The sequence below is a fragment of the Schistocerca cancellata genome, chromosome 7 (genome assembly GCF_023864275.1).
Source record: "Schistocerca cancellata isolate TAMUIC-IGC-003103 chromosome 7, iqSchCanc2.1, whole genome shotgun sequence".
NCBI classification, from domain to species: Eukaryota; Metazoa; Arthropoda; class Insecta; order Orthoptera; family Acrididae; genus Schistocerca; species Schistocerca cancellata.
In genome coordinates, this window is record NC_064632.1 from 122110986 (window position 1) to 122121569 (window position 10584).

At 43.4% G+C, this 10584-nt stretch overlaps 1 pseudogene; it reads left to right on the forward strand.

Moving 5' to 3' along the window:
- Window positions 1-2211: 2211 nt before the first annotated feature.
- Window positions 2212-2329, forward strand: LOC126093058 (5S ribosomal RNA; annotated as a pseudogene).
- The last annotated feature ends 8255 nt before the right edge of the window (window positions 2330-10584 follow it).

Genomic DNA, 10584 nt, shown 5'->3' on the forward strand with positions numbered 1-10584 from the left:
GATGAAGAACATGTTCCGTGTGATGCATTAGTTCATTTCTAAGCTTGCACGGAACCTGGAAAACACATTTCGTGTGCCTCACGATGGAAAACACGCCTTGTGTGAGGACGGCTTAAGGGAGAGTTTTATTTCTTACTTTAACTATACTGAGTGGCAAAAAGTCACAGGAAAGCTTGTGACATTTGGAAGTGTTCTGCGGATTACATCCGCCAGGTGCAACTAGATGCTGCTTATGGTGGGAGTGTAGACACGTGATCTGGGCATTCTATTACAGACAGGTGTTTAGTGAACATGGCAGCACGTCGCGATTTAACCGACTTTGAACGTGGGACTACAATTTATGCAAGATACCTGTATCATACGTATCGGAAATTACGCAATAGTACAGGTTTCCTAGGTGACCAGTGTCTAGTGTGGGTCTTGAATATGGTAGAGCTATATTTATACAAGCTTAAGGGAACTAGTTAATGAAGACAAGGGGAAATCTTGACAAATTCGTCAGTTTTCTAAATAGTGTAGCTCAGAAAATAGCAGTTGTAAGCCCACGTAATGCTTACCATCTTTTAACAGATCTTTTGGAAACAATTTGATCTATGAACCACAACTTTTGGGCTCACACTTTTTTCTGAATTGTGTTTTATGTTGCAAGTAAAAAAAAGCATTTTAATTATTTATATACAGCATACCCATTCACATCTCGAAATAAAAGTAAAGTAGAAGCTTGATTTTTTTTCTGGAGGTTCTCTACACTTTTATGTTCAAAGAGGACTTTTAAAAACATGTTAATTTCATAAACTATGGTTAATTTTTTTGAATCAAGATTATCAAAAATTTCAATAATTAACTCAGAGTTTTTCTTTAAAAAGGTTTTTAATTTTCAAATTTAAGTAATAAGACTAAGCTGATTTTTAGTTAAGTATGTTTTAAGAAGAGGTACAAAATTTCAGCGGTCCATCTTTAATAGTTTTTAAACAGCGTATACCAGAACATAAAAAATGTGAACTCCAGAAATTCAAGTTAAAGTTACAGCTTGTTTCTTTATCTATACTGCGTGAAACTAATACATCCTAGGTCCATAATCACCTTGTTTCTGCTGTTGCTCTCTCTCCCTTTTCTTTTTCAGACTTCTTCTTATTCTTGATTCTTGGTGACTTCCAAGTGTCTGGTGACTTACAAGAGTCTCCTTCGGTCAATGACAATTAAAATTCTTTGCATATTTAGTCCATCAGCTCCTCGTATAATTCCACAACCTTAAACCTTGACACTACACCACTGAAACATAGCAGAGCATCCAGCACACCTATTTTCAAAGTATTTAGTGCTACCAGGACAGTTATTGGTATGTGTTCCCATACACAATTGTTAAAAAAAATAATTTGTGTTTTCAGCTCCACCATGTATTTACTTCTGTAATGGTCTTGTGGCAATAAGACATTAGACACTAGAAGTCATACAAAGAAACAAGAGAGAACAAAATTCTGTCTTCAACAGAGTTATCTGCTTGACATGAGGGCGTCGTCATGTGTGCAGACACTTTAAAATTCCTCTAATTTTTGGGCTTTTTCGGCACAATTTCCTCTAAGTAAACATTTTCTTTTTCAGAAAACGACAGTGAATTTTTTGAAGATTAAAGGTAAAAGAACTCATTTTTTTATACTTATTCACGAACTAGTCTCCTTAAATCATGGTACAGGACGACTGCAAATGTTTTCCCAACGAACGTCACGTGTCCTTCGTAGAGCCACATGGGAATATTGACGGTCTAGCATGAGTCAAATAGCCGTCGATTTAAGTGTGAAGCGTCAGGAATCAATATCAACCAAGACTGTATGAAGACAAATGCATCGATGAGCTTCATAAGCCGAGACCGAAAAGCAGTAACAATTTCTCATAATGTATTTTACAAATCCAAATTGATTCTGAAACAGACGTGCTTTCCATATATCTTGGAGTAACAAGTCACACTCTTATATACCAGAACTCTTCGTAGTTCATAGTTCTGTTTCCTTTTTCCTCGTCTATTCACTTACATCGTCTGCTAACGACTTGATATGTAGTGACTCGACAGTATGCTGCTTAACGAATCTGAGAATTTAAAAAAAAAGAAAAAGTAAACTATGGATCAGTTACTTTTTTTATGGGAGACTTCCCAACTCGAGGTCAAGAGAGATTTGCAATATTATAAATAAATGAAGTGCTCAGGTGGAAATGGGCAACGGCCTTGCCGCAGTGGATACACCGGTTCCCGTGAGATCACCGAAGTTAAGCGCTGTCGGGCGTGGCCGGCACTTGGATGGGTGACCGCCCGGGCCGCCATGTCCTGTTGCCATTTTCGGGGTGCACTCAGCCTCGTGATGCCAATTGAGGAGCTACTCGACCGAATAGTAGTGGCTTCGATCAAGAATACCATCATAACGACCGGGAGAGCGGTGTGCTGACCCCATGCCCCTCCTATCCACATTCTCCTCCGAGGATGACACGGCGGTCGGATGGTCCCGATGACCCACTTGTGGCCTATAGACGCGGTGGTCAGGTGGAAATGCTCCATCTAAACTGAAATTCGAGGTCCCTTTAGGAGTATTGTGACTTTCTTTCGATGTCTTAAATTGGATCTGCTGAATCTCATGAGAGAAAAGCGACAATGCAAATGTTTAGACCCGTTTTTTACGGACATATACAGAAACAATTTTAAAAGTTCAATTTTGTGAATTATTGGAAACGTATTATATTTTTATTTCCCATTATTTGCTTAAAATGTGTAGTAGTATGTAAGTAAAGTAATTTTAAAACATTTAATATACGAGATGAAGCGTCCCCTTAGAAAAAATTATGAATGACTGTGCTGATAAACCCCTTACTTTATTTGATTTTTAAACAGCTGAGCAGAACTGAACATACTCAGACATTTCGCTCTTTACTTATTCTGATCAACACTATACTGACACACAATATTTTTAGCGCAACGCAATCTGACTTTCAATAATCCCTACAAAAGAATGGCCCTGACTAACAATAACCTATACCTCTCATGAATCACTTACCTCACAAAAATCTTCTTTACTCGAACTACTGCAAAACAGCGAGCGCCAATACTGCCAGCTAAATAAAAGATTCTAACTACTGAAGGCAGAGAACAAACAATGTATTTACCTTAATAGTGTTCAAAAGTCATAATATATATATCAGTTCATGATATCCAATATTACAAATTTACTGTCTCTGATGGAAACACGTCCAGATCATCCGCTCTCAAAACTCCGCCATCTCTCCCGCCACATCCACCACTGCTAGCGGCTCACCTCAAACTGCGCAACGCTACGCGCTGTTCACATCCAACTGCCCAACACTACAATGGCAAATTCTAACAATGCAAACCAGCCACAAAGCAGAGTCAGTGATTTTCATATAGAGCGCTGCATGGCGTTACCAACATAAAAACCTAAACAGCCTACTTACAGAGGGTTGGAACTTTAATAGTGGCAACTATTTATTTACAGCTCGTACGAAATAGATACGTGTTTCAAAGTTTTACTGACCTTCAAAGTAGTCACCAGCATTGTGTATAACCCGTTGCCAGCGATGTGGAAGTCATACAATACTCTTAGTAGTGCCAGTTGTGTTGACAGTTGGAGCGGCGCGGTCTATTGCCCGACAAATTTGTAGCAGTTCTGAAGCTTATGCCGTGAAGTGTTTCCTTCAATTTGGAAATCGATTTGAACTTAGGAAGGCTTAAGTCAGGGGAGTGCAGTAGGTGTTATAGCACTTAGCAGCCCCATCAGTGAAACAAATCAGTAACAGCTTGCACTGTTCATTCTTGAGCATTGTCATGGTGAGGTCCTGAAGAAAGTGTCATCACTTTTGTCTCTAAGCTGGTCGTAGGTTGTGTTCCAAAAATGAACGGCATAGAGACAGAAATGATGACACTTTCTGCAGGACCTGACCATCATTTTGCAGGACTATGCTCAAGCACGTGCAGCGCAAGCTGTAACTGATTTGTTTGACTGATGGGGCTGCTAAGTGCTATACCACCTACTGCACTCCTCTGACTTAAGCCCTCCTAAGTTCAACTCGACTTCTAAACTAAAGGAAACACTTCACGGCATTCGCTTCAGAACTGCAATAGACCCCGCCGCTCGAACTGTCAACACAACTGGCACTGCTAAGAGTATCCTACGACTGAAACACGCATCTACTTCGTACGAGCTGTAAATAAATAGTTGCCACTATTAAAGTTCCAACCCTCGTAGCTTTGTATACAGGACAATTCCGTGATGGTGCTACAAAGTTTTAGGGTGATGGAGAAAGGTAAATGTATCATTTGGAGGTTAAGGACCCTGGTCCGGAAACGATCGACTCTAAAGGTACATGCGAAAATCGTTGTAATATCTCTGAGAGAGGGATACATGTACTGGTACTGTCGTTGCTAAGATTGTAGGGTAGCAATCCCACTAGCACTTACGGTGATGGAGTCCCACCTCACTTTGGACCGAGAGTTCGTGAACACCTGGATCATTTCTTGAAAAGCGGGTAGGCAGATGTGATCCTCTTTCGTGGCCATCACATTCACTTGGATCTCGCCCAGCGGTATTTCGTATTGTGTGGCCCTGTGAAAAGTCTTGTGTACGAGACTCCTGTCGAGACTGAACAGAATCTCCCGGCAAGAATTTTCGTTGCCTGCGACATCGATCGAACGACACCAGGGACATAAGAATGGGTACGACAGCGCTTAGTAGCACCATTCTATCCCTGCACTGACGCTGGGGGACGCCATTTTGAGCAGCTGTTGTAAATGTAGCAGCTTGTGAAACTTGTACACGTAAACGGAATTCATTATTACTGTATTCTAGACTTAGGATTTTCGATCTCTCTGACATCAAGTTACATGCGCCATTACTAATCCTTCAACAGAAGTGGTGTTGGGGAGTATTCAGCGGCAGTCCAGAAAGTCGTGATCAGGTTTCGGAAGAGAATTTTTATGTAGCTATACTCACTTTGTGTGCTGCATGGATGGTTTACACTGATGAATCAGAACATTATGACTCCTGCCCACTGCGAAGTTGTATGCTGCCTGGTGGCTCTGAGGTCACGCGACGCATTAAGAGAAGTATATTTGCAGGGCAGAGACGAATGGGGAATCATTCTAGCGACAATAAATGCCGCAAATGCGGAAATCCACCGACTTGAGCGACTCTGAAAAAAAGCCAGACTGTTGTGGCCCAGTGCCTGGGAGCGAGCGTCTCGGAAACGGCGAAGCTGGTCGGCTGTTCGCGTGCTACGGTCATGAGCATCTTTGCAAACTGGCTGAAGAATTCTAAAGCCACGAGAAGGCTACAAGTAGATGGACGTCCATACCTCATCACATATCATAGGATCTGGAGGCTTGTCCACTCTATAAAGTAGGATAGGCGGCGATCTGTGGCAGGTCTGACGACAGAGTACAGCGCTGGCGCAGCCACAAGTATTTTGGAGCACAGCGTTTAGCGCATAGTGTTGAACATTGTGTTCCGTAGCACATGACCCCCCCCCACCTCCCCCCCACCCCCCTAGTATGTTCCCATATTGACCCAACAACATCCTCGATTATGATTACAGTTGGCACAGGATCATCGAGATTGGACCGCGGATCAATGGAATCGTGTCGCCTGGTCGGATAAATCCCATTTATTGTCAGACCCCGTCGATGGTCGTGTCCAGATACGCCATCATACAGCTCGCCACGGACGGAGGCCGATGGGAGCAGTATTCGCATCCTCGGTCACCAGATCAACACGGCGCCCTTGGCAGATATCTTGCTGTTCGCCTCGACGCCGAGAGGGCTGCATGTCCTCATCTGTGTCACAACCCTGGGGCATCCGGGGTTGCAGCTAAACGGCTCTAAATGTCTCTCCCTCACGCTCGTGGCGTCCATCAGCGAGAAGAAATTTGAAGAAGTAGACGACGGAAAAACTTTCACATCTGACCACACTACCATGCTGGCCACTCGCGTGGGGGAGATATTTCGTTAAGTCGGCCTGCAGTTTTCTTCAACACGAACCGCCACCTGCAGAAGCACCCTCTTGTCATCTCCACAGTGCCAATGAAGCCTCAGCAGTGGCTGTACGCGGTCTCGAGCACCATCTGCCAGAGCGTCTACCACGACCACGCCTTTAGTCGCACACGCCTGGGTGCGCCGAAGGCCACCGATACCTGTGTGCGAGCTGCAGTGCGGATCTGGCTTAGTCTCCCAGCGGATACTGCCGTCGGTTATTTCCACGTTTCCATCTCACACGGGGACCTCGACATTCGATCTGCCAGATACGTCGGCCCCATTCACCGACGATACCGCCTCTGAAGACTGTAGCGGACGAGGGGGGCCGGGAGAAGTACAGCTGGAAATTCACGCACTGGAGAAACCCCTTCTGCTGACAACGAAGAAGATAGCAAACATGTGGGCGGCACGACTCTACCTGACATTCGACGGCGCGGCGCTGGTGTCTTCGGCTCCAACACCTGGCCAGCATCAGTTGGTCGCTGACACAGCCGGTTCCTTTCCGGTCGCGACTACATCAACTGCGTAAGGGCCCGCATAAACACCATTCCATCCAAGGCCTGTTGTCGTGGTCGGGAAGTCGAGAAGAGATGCAAGGAAGAGTGCAACGCCGTCGAGACCACCAACCACGTTGTCCAGAGTTGCAGTAGGAAACACGGCCCGCGCGCAGAACGGCACTGCGCCGTCGTGCATAGCTCGAGGCTTGGTGCAGAAGATGCTGAACACCTTTGTTGAGCCCCACCTCCGAACACTAAGAGCACTACGGAAGCCGCGGTGAAAGACGGCGTTACCCACATCGTGGATGCCCAAGTTCTCAGCGACCACTTGCCTCTCAACTGGTGTCAAATGGAGAAGGCAACCAAATACGACAACGAGGACGTCCGTCGAGGTGTCGATACCGAAGTGCGAGCAACTTCGGCGACTCTGAATTGTAACGGACATGGGTAGCATAAATTATAAGAAGCTTCCTCAGCATAGGACTGTTCAAAAAGGATCTCTGAGCTCTGTCTATGTGTGTCTCAACTGGTGGTTCGTTCCGAGTTTATCACACCATAACAATCAGAAGTTCGAAGAACGGGGTTGGCATGGGGAATAGTGGATGTGTACGTGGGAGGGGGGGGGGGGGGGGGGAAGGTGAGGTGCTGAGGCCTGATGCGTCTATTTATTTCAGTCCCAATACCATCTTTATGGGGAATACGCAAGTGGACTTCCATGAGACATGCGGTAGCAGTCGAAGGCACCAGCTGTGGACTGCGTGAACATTATAAGGACCACCTGTAACCCCTTATGTTTGATATCTTTTTCAACAGCGATGGCGCCTTCTCATGGGATGACTGTCCATATCACAAGACCAGAATCGAGCTGCAGCGGTTTGAGGAGCATGATAGTGAACTCAAGTTGATGTCTCGGTCAGCAATTTCGTCTTATATGAATCCGATGAAATACAACTGAGACGCTGTCGGACGCCAGCTCCGCGCCCACGTATCAACCTCCCGTAAATTACAGGAAGTGAGCGACCTGTGCGAAGGCATCTAGTGCCACAAATCTCTGGAAACCTATCAAGTACTTGTCGAATCCAAGGTAAGCAGAATCCTTGCTGAATTGTATTCCAGAAGTGGACAAACACGCTTTTAAGTAGGTGTTCACAATATTTTGTCTCATCAGTCACATATAACGATGGTCATAGCTGATAGTGAAAGCTAACAAAGGCGAAATTTTATGGTAATAGAAACAAAAAAATTCCAGTAAAGGTGGATCCGCAAACAAGCCCTTTGCGATATAACTCCTAATACTCGGTTACCAGGTGCCATTGACATAGTATGAAATACTCTCCCATTGGCATCAAATTTCACCCACAGTCCACTTCAACAGTAAATACAGTACTAATTCAGCATGTTTCATTTGAAAGGTCTCTGCTGGATTCCTTTCATGTTAATTTCTTAAATCTGTTGTCATTTACTGCATAAATTCCTCTTCTAAATTTACTGTGGCGTTTCTGGCTATCTGGGAGGAAACTGAGTAGTGGAACATGTTACTTTTACACATAAACAAGAACGATCTGTCACACTACTACACTTTAAAACACAGTTTATATGTAGTTCATGTCACACAGTCTCATACGGAACCTACATCCGCTTTCGTTTATATCCTGTATATGTATGATACTGTCATCCCCCTTCCATTCTGTGTGAGAGGATGAATGAGCAAGTGTATTTCTAGTTGCATGCTTGAGGGTAGCAGACAAGCCTGTCTGCTAGAGAACAGTAGGACCAACGTAGGAACAGGTAGCTATGCTTTCTAAAAGCAAATAGGTTTCTATCCTTAGTATGGTCCTGTCCGTCTCTTGTCATGTTGGTATAGGAAGCTGCCTCTCTGGCCACTTCCGTTTGTATTTGTGAGCCACCCTCAGGAAGGGACCATGTCAGTCTGTCCGCGGCGAGCGTCTGAAGTGGTAAGATCTCCGGCTAAGTGCTTGTCTGCTAAGTCAGGACAATGGATTTCTTAAGTTCAGCCTAAATGAAAATTTAATCACTTTTATTTCAGGTTTAGCTCTAAAATATCTAATGTTATCTTAAATTGCAACGCAGTGTGATTCGAGTGTACAGTTCAGAATATCTTCCAGTAGTTGCTTTGTCACTACTTTGTGAGTAAAGTGGAACCACGTGTTGATCAGTAACTCTAACTAAGATCATCAATCTTAAATGTGAATGTGCGTGAGATTATAACGTCTCGTCTTGACAATATTTTTCAATATAGCAATTTTTCTTTATGTTCAAACCACGTGAGGTGTACTTTGTGAGACCAGTACCACGTGCTTATACAATTGTTTGACCCATCAGGTTAATAGTAAGACGTTAGTAACCAGTTCGAGGTTTTTCTTTAGTAAATTGCGTTTCGATGTAATTTATTTTAATTATCAAAATTATTGTGGAGTTACACGCTTTGTGTAAACCAAGTTGACCACGTGAAGCATGTGGTGTAATCATCAAAGTAGCCCTCAGATATTCTTTTAGGGAGGATTTCACAGAGAGTTAGTATGAATTTATTATACCAGTGTGTGGTAATTTCACGACGGACAGGATTGCGCTACAAACGTAACTTCTTTGGGTGAAAATTGAATCGGTTGGTTGTGGTTAATTTCCTCTTGGATATGTTACAACGTTCTTCGTGTGTTATTTTATGAATGCAGTGTTGTATGCAGTCTCCCAATCTTGGCTCCATATTTGATGTGTTCCGTAAGATTACAGTCTCACATTTTCACAATCCTAAATAAGGCACCAGCTTAGTTATGACTCACGTTTAATATGCTGAAATTTCAATGATCAATGTTAAAATAAATTTCCAAATATAAACTGATTTATTTCTTTTTATTTAAATTCTCTTTATATATATATATATATATATATATATATATATATATATATATATATATATATATATCACCGGTTGTCGTATGACTATTAAAAGATTATAATTAATGTTAGTCTGGTTGGGAATTTGGTAAGCTAGACTGGATACCTGGTGAAACAGTTGCGCAGTAATGCAAGGTTAACTTCCCCAGACAGCTCACAGCTTTTAACCCGCTTTTATTGTCTATCAGCACCGCTTTCATAGCAAATTAAACCAACAACGTTACACATTTTACAATTTACCGTTTTGTCGCACTTGTAGGAGGGGTGTTCGACGTGGCGTCCTAGAATTTGGATACAATACTGCACTAGCCTCTTCAATGAGTAATGAATTCTTTCGCATACCTCCGGATCATCTCCTACAGCGTGACAAGATTGTACAACTCGTTCCTCCACTTCTTTAACCTCATCAACAGGGGAGCTGAACGCTTTATTTATGAGATGACCCCAAACAGAAAGATTCTGAGGATTGTGATCAGGAGATCTTGGTCGCGCTGCTCGTTCTTGGACCCCACTGGAGCATTAAAATTCATCTTAGTTTACTAGTAAAATGTGTCGATGGCCCATTTTGCATGTATCGCATCCCCCGACCATAATCTTGGTTCATGCTAGTGTCTTCTCCGAAAGTTTGCTGGGATGTCAGGAAACTGATAATACGCAAAAATATTAACACTTTTATTAAAATATCTTTTTATAGAGGGTGAGATAGGTGAGCATAGGTCTTATACCTCTCTTCTTCCCCCCCCCCCCCCCCCTACTGTCCACACGTCGAAACGAGTGTGAACTGTTGCCACAAGAAAGGCAATGCGGCAGCAGTTTTTCCTCAGGAGAGCGCAGTACCACTCGCAGGCACGAAAGTAACTCTGATGCAAGTACATGACGAAGCGTCTCCGTCGCACTATAATAAACGTCTCCCGCAATACTTGGGGGGAATACAGAGCTATATGGACAGTCATTTTTCCATTACGCAATGCTGGAATGGCCAACAAACTCGATTATATTGGTAGAAACTACCTTCCGCCGTGCACTAAACAGTGGCTTACGGAGTGTCTATTTTGCAGTATATGCAGATTTTGCAGAACAAGAACTGGCCGGCAAAAATTTCGATCAGTTAAAGTCCCGGAATACAGGGAGCGAAAGTCTATT